This window comes from Silene latifolia, chromosome X, assembly GCF_048544455.1.
Source record: "Silene latifolia isolate original U9 population chromosome X, ASM4854445v1, whole genome shotgun sequence".
Classification (NCBI taxonomy): domain Eukaryota; kingdom Viridiplantae; phylum Streptophyta; class Magnoliopsida; order Caryophyllales; family Caryophyllaceae; genus Silene; species Silene latifolia.
In genome coordinates, this window is record NC_133537.1 from 267,079,422 (window position 1) to 267,094,529 (window position 15,108).

Here is a 15,108-nt window from a genome sequence, read left to right on the forward strand (position 1 = left end):
TTTTATCATACTCATGATAACATACTTAAGCATGCAATTCTATATACTATGCATCGCTACCCAAAGTTAAGCATATTACGTCATAAATCTGAAAGCCACATAGTAAACACGTAACATGCCAATTCTTTTCATGCCAAAACCGTTTCAACTTATTTCACACACCAATTCCATCATACCTTTCTACCACTTTCACAATGTCCTTCACATATTTTCACACATTACATATTCTACCACATGTTCCGAGCATTCAGTTTCGACACACCTGTGAGATCCCTGAAAAAATCTCTTTTTTGAAATATAAATAAATAATAAGGAGTCGCCAGTAGGTTTTATAAAAAAACATACAAAAATAATTTTAACGGAAAAGGCCCCTTTTTGATCCCTGGAATGGGGACTGATCCGTCACTCTGGTCTAAACCAAAGATTGCGGATTCGGGGGTAAAGGTACTGACGGCCTTTACTATTTATTTGTAATATTATATATTTGACGAAATAAGACAGAGAAAAGAAAGTTAGTAACAAACTTTATACAATTGTTTACAAGACAAATTAATAAGTTAATTTATACAATAAGTAGAGAAAATAAAATAAAAGGTAAAATAAAAGAATTAAATAAAAAGAAAGAGTAAAGGAAAAACTTATTTGATGTCGGGTACCCTCAGGCCTATCTGGATTTGACTATGAATGAATTTCGATTTTGTCGTTAATTATTGGCTTTTATGCACTTATATAGAACTGGGACGATTTATGTGAATAGTTTGATCTGAAATTGAGATAGTTTATTTGAGACGGTAGTTTGAGAGTATTGAATATGTGGTCTGATCTTGTATTGATGTTTCATGTATTATTGTGCTTCTCGTCCTTGCTTTTGAATCTCGTCTTTGCTTTTTTGAATCTCGTGTCTGTGTCGTATGTTTGTATGTCTGTCTTCTTCTCTCCTCCTTTAAACATGATCAGTTGACCATCTATTTATACAGAATAGTTTCCTATATTCTTAGAAACTTGATCAAATTAGAATACTAATCTTTTGACATGCTGGCATACCCTTCCCTTAGTTTTGCAATAGAACTCTATTTCGTTCTTTTCTATCCAAATCCATATTTTGTTCTATCAGTCTTTCTTTGGTACGGAAACAACACATATGAACTTTTTGTTTGCGCTCTCCAATCCATGTCCAACTTTGACTTATATGGCCATAGTACGTGTATCTCAATTCCGTTTCTTCATGAAGCTATGGGCTTTTATTTAAAGTATCGAACCCAACTTGAATTAGCTAATAATGGTTATGTATGTGACGCCCATTCTCTAAATTAATTAATTCTCCTCTGTTTTGTATTGGTTTTGTGCCAAAAATACTATTTTTGAACAGCATTCCAATGTATATATATAATTCCAAAAATTTATTAAATTTGCTAAGAATATGATAAGGTGTTGAAGGAAAATGTAGGTTTAATAATGATCTTTTTGTCATTTTGAGTGACTTATGGGAAAATAAGCGTAAAGAGCCGTTAATTATAACATTGTCAATTTTCATTTAGTCATTAAATTTGAGCCTCATCATCGGGTACCCGTAAAGCTATGTAGACATTTTGAGGTGTCTACAGAAGCCCCCACTTTGACCGAGTCTGAGTAAGACGAAGGTCAAAGTAGTCCGGTCGGGACAGATAAAGGATAAGAAACGTACCTGGGCCTCTTACATTACCTGTCTGGAGTAGCTGGAATCTGGGACTGGTTTAGCAAAACTTTGTTTTACTAATCTGGAATGAAGCTTGAACTGGTGCAACGAAACTTTGTTTCGTTGGTCCGAAACTGGCATAGTGAAACTTTGTTTCACCGGTCTGGAACTGGTATAGCCAAACTTTGTTCAGCTGGTCTGGAACTGACATGACAAAACTTTGTTTTGTGAATCTGGAATGGAGCTGGTAAAACTTTGTTTCACCAATTCGGAAACTGGTATGGCAAAAATTTGTTTCGCCGGTCTGGAATCTGGTAAAGCAAAACTTTGTTTTGCTGGTCTGGAATCTGGAATAGCTAAACTTTGTTTAGCTGGTCTGGTATCTGGATTAGCCAAACTTTATTTAGCTTAAGAGTGAACCTGCAAAATTTGATTTCACAAGCTCGAATACGTGTCAGGGCCCGCCGACCGAGGATTCAAAATTTTATTTTGAAAAGGGATTAGATTGCAAAATTTGATTTTACAAAATAGGATTTGCAAAATTTTATTTCGCAAAAAGGCAAGTTCATAAAATTTTATTTTAAGAACTTAGATGCAAGTCAGGGCCTGCCGACCAAATGATTTGAAAATTGCAAAATTTTATTTCGCAAAAAGGGCAAGTTCATAAAATTTTATTTTAAAAACTCAGATGCATGTCAGGGCCTGCCGACCAAATGATTTGAAAATTGCAAAATTTTATTTCGCAAAAGGGCTAGTTCAGAAAATTGTATTTTAAGAACTTAAAATGCATGTCAGGGCCTGCCGACCAACCGAAAATTATAAAATTTATTTCGTAAAAATAAAAAGGTGTAAAATTTTATTTGACACGAGCATGTTTAAAATCGAATCAGACGGGCAATTGAATACGCCTAATTAAAAGACGGGTAAGAAATAAGCGGACCATTTAACGTGTCATCACGTGAAAGCTTATCCACTAAAGAAAATCTAATTTTTCTTTCTCTGGAATAATCCCACGCCTAAATGTTTGATTTTCCCCATCAATTCCTTCATTATTGCTCACAAAATTGAAACCTCAATCAACCATCACTTTGTTTCTGGACCGATTTTTTTTCCTTGTTGCTAAGGGAAGCTCCACTCAATTTGTTTAAAACCCGTCTGTTGTTGCCCATCAAAGAAAATGCCGATCAATTGGTCGGAGCTGTGTTGTCGTAGGCGTGATTTGAGCTAACACACTGACATAAAATGATTGACAATCGTCAAACAAAGTTTGCATGTTCATTTGATCAAGTGTTGTTCCATACTATGATTTCAGGTTTTTTTCTCCATTGACTGTTTTCTAATTAATTTCTCAAATTCCTCCATCTTTTTGCCTGATGAAATTCCAAATAGTCATATCCTTGTTTCCCAATTGACTTGGTTTTTCTTTAATTTGTCTGTCGTGCTCAGGAAATTAAATCCCCAATCAATCGTATCCTGAGATCAACGCAAGCCGCTGTAACCTCGTTATAACTCCCCGGATTTGGCGATGAGGTGACTGATAAAAGAGCATCGTCCTATTTTTTGTTTCCTGATGTGGGATGAGAACGGCGGTTGTGCCGCCATTTGAACCCCCTATTGGCAATTGGATGACTGATGAAAGAGCCCCCCTGAATTAAGTGCTTCTTTTTTTTGTCGATTGATTTCGAATTTATACTCTTTAAATGATTGCTTAAATATACTATCCTGATTTGGGACAGCAGCTGTGCCGTCGTATCCTTCGTCTGAGCAATAGAATGACGACGAGTCGACTGATGAAGGAGCACTGGCGATTGTCGATTCTGCTCTGCTAGCTCCTGAGATAGAGTGAAATAAGCAGAGGTGTGCCGGCATAGCCATCATTGGAGCCCCTGATTGGCGACTGGATGACTGCTGATGGAGCACAGTCGAAGTAAGTGCTTCGTTTTCGTTTTTGATTGATTTTGAAATTATGCCCCTTTTTATTACTCTTCGACTAAATCAAGTTGTGTGCTTGAATAGTGGACTGCATTCACATCCTTGGCTCTTGATCAGTTGACCATCTATTTATACAGAATAGTTTCCTATATTCTTAGAAACTTGATCAAATTAGAATACTAATCTTTTGACATGCTGGCATACCCTTCCCTTAGTTTTGCAATAGAACTCTATTTCGTTCTTTTCTATCCAAATCCATATTTTGTTCTATTAGTCTTTCTTTGGTACGGAAACAACACATGAACTTTTTGTTTGCGCTCTCCAATCCATGTCCAACTTTGACTTATATGGCCATAGTACGTGTATCTCAATTCCGTTTCTTCATGAAGCTATGGGCTTTTATTTAAAGTATCGAACCCAACTTGAATTAGCTAATAATGGTTATGTATGTGACGTCCATTCTCTAAATTAATTAATTCTCCTCTGTTTTGTATTGGTTTTGTGCCAAAAATACTATTTTTGAACAGCATTCCAATGTATATATATAATTCCAAAAATTTATTAAATTTGCTAAGAATATGATAAGGTGTTGAAGGAAAATGTAGGTTTAATAATGATCTTTTTGTCATTTTGAGTGACTTATGGGAAAATAAGCGTAAAGAGCCGTTAATTATAACATTGTCAATTTTCATTTAGTCATTAAATTTGAGCCTCATCATCGGGTACCCGTAAAGCTATGTAGACATTTTGAGGTGTCTACAGTCACACCACACGCATGAATCAAATAAACATACAACACAGTTTCCCCGGTGACCGGCTTGAGTTTGTGAGGGCCATAGTGCGACTCCGGGACGTCTCCCAAGTCTTTGCGGTAGCTCCAAACAACTTTCCCCGGGTTCATTTTATTTAGACTCCCTAAGTTCATTATATTCATTTGTTTTAGGTGCCGAAATCTTCGGCTCTGATACCACTTTGTAACACTCCCTTATACCAAGGTACCTTACCAAGGACTACCCCAGTGTGACGATCCGCACACTTGAGCCCTTAGATTTATTTTATGCTTATGTAATTTCATTTTCCTTGTACATTTGTAGTAAGTATTTTCTTAGTAGTTTTAGAATAGGTTTCCATAAATAGGTATATCGCTATTCTGAACTAAACTTGTAAAATCAATGTTTCCTGCTACCAGGATATAAATATCAAATTTCCCTCTTTAGGGAGTACTAGTGAATGAAAATCTACTTCCTACCTTGTGCCTTCGTATTGCTTGTTGTTGCTTTGTTGTGAACGACTCTTAGCCTTCACTTTACTAACAAGCCGTGTTTGTGGGATCGACACTAGGATCCCGACTCACACCCCGAGACCCGAGTATCGTGCTAGTGGGCGATCCCTCACTAGTACGTAGAGCCTTGTCGCTTGCATCTTGCCTTGAGAGAAGGCAAAGGTGCGCGCCACGGTCCGGCAAAAGTAGCGGACCGTGACATTTGGTATCAGAGCCCGGTCTTCGGACGGGCGTCTGCGAGCCGCATTTGTTTATCGAGATCGAGAAAATGGGCGAAACAATCGAGGACCGAGTGGATGCCTTAGAGGACGCAATCGACGTCAAGCTTCCCAAACTCGAGGACATCGTTATGCGGATGGCTGCGAGCCTCGAGGAGTTGCAAAAGACGGTTTGTGACCTTGAGATGAAGGTAGATGGGATGGATACCCGCATCCAAGCGATCGGTGGGGCGATCCCCGACGATCGGGAGGAAGAGATCAATCATCTGCATCGGAAGGTTGAGATGTTAGAGAACACGTGTGCCACGCTCGTGAAAGCGGTGGCCAATGACGGGAAATCTGTGGGGAGCCATAAGGTGAAGGCCCCTCCACCTCGTGCCTACGATGGGGCGAGGGATTCGAAAGCGGTGGATAACTTTATCTTCGATATGGAGCAATACTTCCGAGTAAGTGGGCTCGACGAAGACGCGGAAGTTGTCACGGCAAGCATGTATCTAGTCGACGATGCCAAGATGTGGTGGAGGGCTAGGTACAAGGAAATCGATGCGGGCACGATTACGGTTACATCGTGGGCCGACTTCAAGAGGATCTTGAAGGATCACTTCTACCCCGAGAACACGGAGTTTGTTGCTCGGAAGAAGTTGAAGGAAATCAAGCACACCAAATCAATCCGGGAATATGTGAGGGAATTCTCAGCGTGCATGCTCGAGATTAGCAAAATGTCCGAGACGGATAGGACATTCGAGTTCATTGACGGGTTGAAGAGGTGGGCACAACAAGAGGTCATGAGGCAGAATCCCAAAACTCTGTCTTCGGCCATTTCGGCTGCGGAGCGCCTACTCGACTTTCACGGAGAGCGAGAGGCACCAAGAGTTGTGGCACCAACAGGGAATATGGGTGCATCACAAAGTGGGTACAATGGACAAAGGCCACAAAACAACGCCATTTCAGTTGGGAACAGTCGGTTCCGCTCGCAAGGAAGTCAAGCCCAACCGGCGAGCACTACAAACTCGCCCTCAAGCTCGTCTTCTAAGGCGGGAAACTCTACTGCTTCCACGACGAAGAGACCGTTCGCGTGTTTTGTGTGCAAGGGTCCTCACAAGATGGCCGATTGTCCGAGCAAAGCGGAGTTCAATGCCATGTTCAAGGAGATGCCGAAAGGGGCTCAAGAACGTCTTGATGGGGCGTTGGCCGACTATCACCAAGAATGTAACGAAGACTCGAGTGATGGTGAAGACCAACCACGGATGGGCTCACTCCAACGGATCAGCGCGATGGGGAAATACGAAGATTCCTCCGCCAAGAAATCCAACGGGCTCATGTACGTGGACTTGATGGTGAATGGGAAGCAAGCACGAGCCTTGATCGACTCGGGCGCCTCCCATAACTTTGTTACGAAAGAGGAAGCGGATCGGTTGGGGCTAGTTTTGCGGGATGCTAACAGCTGCCTGAAGCCGGTCAATGGGAAAATGAGACGCGTCCAAGGAGTGGCTAAGAAGGTCGCGGTTCAAGTGGGTGAGTGGGCAGGGGAGCTCGACTTCACCACCGTTCCGCTGGATGACTTCAAGTTAGTACTCGGGATGCAGTTCTTCCAGAAAGCATTGGTAGTATTGAAACCAAGTGACGGATCGATGCCGCTAATGGGGTCTATCGTAGTGAATACGGTAGAGGCGACGAAGACAAGGGGCAGCATCGAATTTCGGCTATGAGGGTGATACCGACGCCGAAACAAGGGATGCGACCTTGGAGAATGCCTAAAGGTTCGGTGGAGCCAAGGGCGAACAAGACCCAGGCTAACTACGATGCTAAGTGGCCTGGGGGACGAAAGAAGAGTCTACCCTCTCACCGAGGAGTAGACAATGAGGGCCGAGATGCCCAAAGAAGTAGGCCTCGTACCATCAGGGGGCCGCGTCGATGTGCTGAATCGACGTCCTGGTTTGCGGGTCAGTCGACCCAAGAGATAATGCCTCGTACCATCAGGGGGCCGCGTCGATGTGTTGAATCGACGTCCTGGTTTGCGGGTCAGTCGACCCAAGAGAGAAGGCCTCGTACCATCAGGGGGCCGCGCCGAAATGCTGATTCGGCGTCCTGGAGATCTCACATTCCCTTGAATGCAGGTGATGAAGTGACGAGAGACAAGACGAAGGTCCGTTGGGGCCAGTACTTGGAGAAAGCCCGAGAGAGCACTTTTCAAGTAGCGGCAAAGTGGGCGTTCCCGAGAGACAAGGAGCACGTGGTGGACTTGGAGAACATGATGTTCGGCAGCTTCTATGTCAAGGAACTCCAGCCTATCCTTGAAGGGGACGAAGAGGCCAGTCATTGTTTTGGGACGAAGCGCACATTCAAGCCGAGTTGTACAAGCCAATCCCCAACACTGCATGGACAGTCAGAGCTCACCGAGGATGTCTCACTGAAGCACCGTTCAAGATTTTTTGTGTTGCCGAGGGCGGCAACAGATTAGGTGGGGGAGAGTGTGACGATCCGCACACTTGAGCCCTTAGATTTATTTTATGCTTATGTAATTTCATTTTCCTTGTACATTTGTAGTAAGTATTTTCTTAGTAGTTTTAGAATAGGTTTCCATAAATAGGTATATCGCTATTCTGAACTAAACTTGTAAAATCAATGTTTCCTGCTACCAGGATGTAAATATCAAATTTCCCTCTTTAGGGAGTACTAGTGAATGAAAATCTACTTCCTACCTTGTGCCTTCGTATTGCTTGTTGTTGCTTTGTTGTGAACGACTCTTAGCCTTCACTTTACTAACAAGCCGTGTTTGTGGGATCGACACTAGGATCCCGACTCACACCCCGAGACCCGAGTATCGTGCTAGTGGGCGATCCCTCACTAGTACGTAGAGCCTTGTCGCTTGCATCTTGCCTTGAGAGAAGGCAAAGGTGCGCGCCACGGTCCGGCAAAAGTAGCGGACCGTGACACCCAGCATGAAAGACTGTTACCATCTCGGTTTCCTGAGGTTAGCATATCAAAGTTACCAATTCCAAACAACCTTTATTAAAGTATAAAGAGTTAGTGATTACATGTTTCCAAAACCAAACCAAAGTATAACTGTGAAAGGTCTAACAACTACAAAGAATGCAAGCTAAGTCTCTTGAAGGCGGAAGCTAGACTCGAGTGATGACTCTCCATGACTGTCCCATAGCTAAACATCTGCATTACCTGTCATAATCTGCTCACCATCCCCGAATGGATCACCGCAGGTTTTACAAAACAACAACACGGGGTCAGTACCGTTCAATCAATATAAGACAACAAACAATACAGCCAGTTGATCATCCTCCATCCCCGGTCTCCCGATCTCACACAGTAACCGACTACACACCGAAGTGTGTAGCCCTGCCAGATTACCCATCGCAACAGGTAATCCTCGCCGCCAGTGGGTGACCGCAGCCCATCCCCACCTAGTCCAGCTCATCAACGAGCGACTAATAATCCCTGTCCCTTAGTGTGCACATCCCCTCCCGTGACGGGTTCCACGGAGGGCGAACTAGGGTGTGAAGCCACTCCCGCAAGTGACTCCACCACAATCACACACACAACATCACAGCTGTCACAACACCACAACCGTCACAACACAACCACACCAACACCGTCACCACAACACCCAACCTCCGATGATCAGCAGATAACAACAATTATAAAACATATGCAATCTCAATCAATTAACAGTACTGAGTAGGAGAAACCCTACCTTAGCAATAAGAGCAATACGGAAACCGAACAATCAGAAAGGCTCCTCTACGAAGTCTTCTTCTATACAATAACCACATAGCACAATTACACAATGCACAATCCCCCTTTTTCCCCAATTTCATATATATACAGTAAACTCTAAAAGAACATAAATGACATGGAGAACAAGGACTTACCAACAGTAGAATGAAGGATTGAATGCAAGAACTACGACGATTGCACACACACAATGGAGGATTAGGGAATGATTAGGGAGTGATTAGAGAGTGATTAGAGAAATCGTAAAATGATTAGGGTTGAAATGACGTTTAGAAACTGATTCTTAATATTAAATAACCCTAAACACTCCCGCATCAAACCGTTGAAATATTACTCGTCAGACCGGATACTCGGTCGAGTAAAGAGTATACTCGGCCGAGTATCCTCTACTCGGTCGAGTATTCATCATACTCGGCCGAGTATTCCTCGGCAGAACCAAAACAGAATACACAATTAGCACTACTCGGCCGAGTAGGCTCTACTCGGTCGAGTACTTTGCTTATGAAAATCCGTAGTATTACAGTAATTTGGGGATTTTTGTAAAATGGATTTTAGCGGTGTATTTTTGTGAATTTAGAATACATATTTGTGTATCTAGAATAATAATTTGTGTATCTAGTTAATTCGTAATTTTTGTCATATATAAAAAAATGTACCTAGATGAAGAAAAAAAAATATTGTATCTACTCCGTCAAAAAATGTATCTAGGATCATGTAAAAAGTGTATCTATGATAGGTTAAAGTTTATATGAGATTTGGTAAAGGTATAAAAAATGTATCTATCATATATTTTAATTTATCTACCATATATTTTTTATGAAAATGGTGAGAAAGCAATAGATACATTAGAATAGATATATTTTAATAGGTACACTTTTTTTTAACCAAATCTCAGATGCACTTTTGACTATCATAGGTACACTTTTTAGCTGAATTCTATATATAACTAGTTTTACGCTCGTGCAGAAATTGCACGTTCTGCATTGATAAAATTTGTTAAACATATATTTTATTGTCAGAAAATCCACGATTAGGTAATATATTATGACATATTTGAAAATTTTGACTGTGAGTCATATTTTTAATTTAAGAGAATGTAAACAATTGGCCCAATTTTTCGTCGTTATTTTTTTCATGTTCACAATTATTTTTTAACATATGCTTTGTATATTGTAATGTATATTTATGTGTTATATAATGGCTGTATGTCTGTATTGAGGGAGGAAAGGGAGGAAAGAAATTAAATTACTTTAACACCCACTACTTGCAAGTTGCAATAGGGACCACTTTTTAAAAATTGTTTTTTTCCCCTAAATTTAAGGGGCTAATAAGAGAGCTCTAAAGAACTCAGCTTTTATACTATTTAGATTTTTTAAAAATGTAGATACATTTTTTTCTATCTTAGATACACGTTTTACTTGAATACTATACACTTTTTTTTTGTTTTTTTTACGAGTTCTTAGATACACTTTGTAATATTGTAGGTACGCCTTTTTTTTATTGCAGGTACATTTTCTCCATGTGTGATACAAAAAAATAAGAACTACTTAGATACACCAAATATTATTTTAGATACATAAATATGTGAGCTAGATACACGTATATAACATGAGTCGTATACAAAAAAAAAAACAACAAAAAAAAATACGAGAGTACACTAAAATTACAATCCCTATTTTAAAATTACTAAAGTACAGTAGTACACTAAGAAATCCTACACATTATTCGAAGATTACATCAATTTCCTCTGCCTTAACTACTGAGAAGATGAACAACTAGATTTCACTTACCTTTTCCATAAAAAAAAAACAACAAATCTCACACTTTCTTATCAACTTCCCAAAACAACAAAAATTAACCCAAAAAATTTGCGGTAGCCCGATTACATAACTCTTACCACCAAAATCAAGAAAATCTCAAAGATTTACCAGACAACATCAAACTAATCACAACAAACACCGAAAAATTTACGAATAACTTTACATTGGATTACATAAGCTAAGCGATATGTTTATCATGATTAAGATGGAGTTAAAAGAAGAAGTTGGATCGAATCTCGTCTCCAGGAATGTTGTTTTTGTGGGTGGTGGGGACGACGGTATGGTAGCTCGTGATGTTGTCGGCGCCGTTTAGGTTGATCGATAACGTTGTCAGTGAGTTCAGGGGTATATGGTGATGTCAGCGGCGTTGGTCGTGGTGGCTGCCGGCGACCGGTGGTTATGGTTGTGGCCGTGATAGTAGCTTAGTCGGTTGTTAGTTGGTTGTTGAGGAAAGTTTGGGAATGGCTGAAGATTTTTTATAGGAGTATTTGTTTTGGTCGTGGATCTCAGCCGTAGAATGTTTTTAAATCCAATGGTTGTAGGTCGTTCTCACCGTTCTCACCGAATAGTCGTTCTCACCGGATCCTAAATCTATATATATATATATATATATATATATATATAGAGAGAGAGAGAGAGAGAGAGAGAGAGAGAGAGAGAGAGAGAGAGAGAGGAATGAGATCATGTGAGGATACACTATCTTTTTGAGGATTGAGGATTTCGTTACAATATCAGAGGTTGTTCAATACAATATCACAGGTTATTCGATAAAATATCACAAAAAAAAAACACCTGTACAGGAAAAAAAATTATAATTTTTTTTTGGCAACGGTCAAATTTTTCGTGATATTGTATTGAAGAACCTGTGATATTGTATTCACTAATCCTCAATCCATATATATATATATAAGGGATCAAGTGAGTGCACTATATGTATTTGAGTCCATAAGTTCTATTAAGGGCCCTTGGAGGGTGAAAATGGATGGCCAAGATCAACCTCCAAAAAGTGTATTTATGGACTAATATCACCCATTCTCTCCTCCCTCAGTAATCCTTCTAATTAATCATTAATTCACTATAACTTCCTTTCCTCTCATCCACTTCTCTCACATATCACACAACTCATCTCCTCTCTCAAACCCCAAAAAAATTAAAAAACCCAAAAAATCCAAAAAAATAAAAAACTCCAAAAACCCAAATAAATAAATAAAACCCAAAAAATCCAAATAAATCAAAAAAAATAAAAAAACCCAAATAAATCATTCATTCCTCTCTTCCTCATTCACCACCACCCACCACTATCCCACCCGACACCACCCACCGCCCACCCCTACCGCCACCCGCCACCCACCTCCACCGTCGTCGGTAAATTCTATAAACTCGTTTTTTTTTTCCAGATTTTGCGTCTCGGTTTTTTTCGTCACTTTTTTTTTTTTTTTTTTTCAGATTTTGTGTTAAATTTGTTGTTTGGGGTCGGTTTATTTTATTTGTTAATTTTTGTTGGTTTTTGTTGTTACTTATTCTTTTCAAATCTCTTCTTGTTATACCTTTTTTTTTATTTCGGGTTTTAAATATCGTTTTTTTTTGTGATATACTTTTTTATTTTTACAAATGTCGTTTCTTTAAAATTCGTCTTGTTATATAAATTTTTCAGTTTTAGTATTTAAATTTAAATGTATATTTATTTATTTTTTTCTCAAATTTCAATGTTTATAACTCCAACCTCTCATTTTATAAAATTATTTAAAATTATGTATAAATTCAATCAACATTATGCATAACTTCACTAACATTATGTATAACTTTAATTTACATTATGTACAACTTCAATGATATTGTGTGCAACTTCACCGATATTATGTATAACTTCAATGAACATTATGTATAACTTCACTGATATTATGTATAACTTCACTGACATTATGTATAACTCCACTGACATTATGTATAACTTCACTGACATTATGTATAACTTAAACTTACATTATTTACAACAATGACATTGTGTTAGTTTCAAATCTTAATTACATTTGGACAAAAGTTATACTATTATGGATTAAAGTTACACGATTTTGGACTAAAGTTATACAAAAAAGGACTAAAATTATAATATTATGGACTAAAGTTATACAGAAAATGACTAAAGTTAAACTATTTTGGACTAAAGTTACACAATTTTGGACTAAAGTTATACAAAAAAGGAATAAAGTTATACTATTATGGACTAAAATTATACAAAAAAGGACTAAAGTTATACTATTATTGACTAAAATTACACAATTTTGGACTAAAGTTATAGAGAAAAGGACTGAAGTTATACTATACGTAAATTTACATGACAAGTTTATATAAATTGTCATACTGTAATTTTAGTTTTTTTTGTATAACTTTAGTACAAAATTATGTAACTTTAGTCAAAAATTGTGCAACTTTAGTCCATTTTTGTATAACTTTAGCCCTTATTTGTATAACTTTAGTCCATATTTGTATAACTTTAGTCTATTTTTGTATAACTTTTACTCATTTTCGATAAATTAGTTGGAATTTATATAATTTTATGTAACTTTAGTCCAATTTCTTGTATAACTTTAGTCCAAATTTGAATTGATATAAGTACTGTTTGTATAAATTTAGTCCATATTTGTATAACTTTAGTCTTTTTTTGTATAACTTTTAGTCATTTTCGATAAATTAGTTGGAATTTATATAAATTTATGTAACTTTAGTCCAATTTTTTGTATAACTTTAGTCCAAATCGTATAACTTTAGTCCAAAATCGTATAACTCTAGTCCAAAATAAATAAAATTATGTAACTTTAGGAATATAAATTCAGATTTGAACCAACACATAAGAATATGATAGTAAAGATACACATATCAAAATGTAATATAAGACATATTTGAAATAAAAAAAATATAAAATAAGTAAATAACAACATAATCAGTAAATAACAACACACAACAAAATAGTATAAATTGTATAACTTTAATGTTTGAAAGGTATAACTTTAGTCGTAAATAGTATAACTTTAATGTTTGAAGGGTATAACTTTAGTCGTAAATAGTATAACTTTTATAAAAACCAAATAAATATGAAAAATCGTAATTAATCAACAAATATTAAATCTGAAAAAATTAAATAACAACCACGACTTCACCATCAATAACCAACAAAAATTAAAAAATCAAATAACAATAACAAAATAAAGTAAAGTAAATCTGACAAAAACACTAAAAAAAAAAAACCAAATAACAACGACGACAATAACAAAAAAAAACCAAAAAACAATAACAAAAAAAACCAAATAACTTTAGTCGTAAATAGTATAACTTTAATATGGCAAGAGTATAACTTTAGTCGTAAAAACAATTAAGGAAATACAATACAATAACAATACAATAATTAAAAACAACAAAGATAAAAAATTAAGGAAATACAATACAATAACAATAATTGAAATAAAAAACGTCAGATCTAAAAATTTAAATATCGTGTGTATAACTTTAATAGACAAGATGTATAACTTTAGTCCAAAAAATCAAATAACAATAACAACCAAATAACAAAATAACAAAAATAACAAAAACAAAAAACAAAAAACAAAAAACAAAAAACAAAAAAACAAAAACAAAAAACAAAAACAAAAACAAAAACAAAAACAAAAACAAAACAAAAACGTAAATATGAAAAAATGAAGAACAAAGAAATTGAGGAGGGAGGTGAGGCGTGAATCTGAAAAAACAAAATAACAATAACAAAAAATCCGATCTGGGACGGAGGTGGTGTTGTCGGCAGGTGTGGTCGGGTTGGCAGGTGTCGGCAGGGTAGGTGTGGTCGGGTTGGCAGATGTCAGCATGGGTGGTGTGGTCGGGTTGGCAGGTGAGGTCGTGAGTGTGGTTGTCGATGGTGGTTGGATTGGTTGTCGATGTCAGTGGTGGTGGGAATATTGTTGGGGCAGCAGGAGGAAGGCGTATGGGGAATGGTGGTCGTGGGTGCGTCGATTGGCGATGATGGTCTGAAGCGGAGGTGGGGGTGGTGGGAAGCCGAGATCTGGGCAGCAGGAGGAAGGTGATGTTGGTGTTGTCGTGGCAGCAGGAGGAAGGCGATGTTGGTGTTGTCGGATCTGGTGGCGGTGCGGTGGTGAGTGGACGGCGCCGACAGAGGGAGCAGGGGAAGAGGAGATCTGGTGGTTTGAGGTGGTTGGTGGTTTCGTTTTCGGCTGGTGTTTTGATTTTATTTTGGGTTTTTTCTGAGTAATTAAATTGTTTTTTTTTGTTTGGTTTTGTTTGATGAGAGAAAAAGGAAAGATTGTTTGATATAGAGAGAGGGAAGGAATGTGTGATAATGAGAGATGTATGGATTAGTGAGGACCTTAATTGCAATGAAGAGCTAATTAGAGGAGAGTGAATTGTGGCCATCCATTTAGATGC

General features: G+C 37.9%; 1 long non-coding RNA gene across 1 annotated transcript; it reads left to right on the forward strand.

The window, feature by feature from the left end:
• The first annotated feature begins 2,711 nt into the window (after nucleotides 1-2,711).
• Nucleotides 2,712-3,721, forward strand: LOC141616744 (uncharacterized). Its single transcript, XR_012531019.1, has 4 exons — nucleotides 2,712-2,987; nucleotides 3,122-3,205; nucleotides 3,415-3,602; nucleotides 3,692-3,721. It is a non-coding gene; the product is annotated as an uncharacterized LOC141616744 (long non-coding RNA).
• The last annotated feature ends 11,387 nt before the right edge of the window (nucleotides 3,722-15,108 follow it).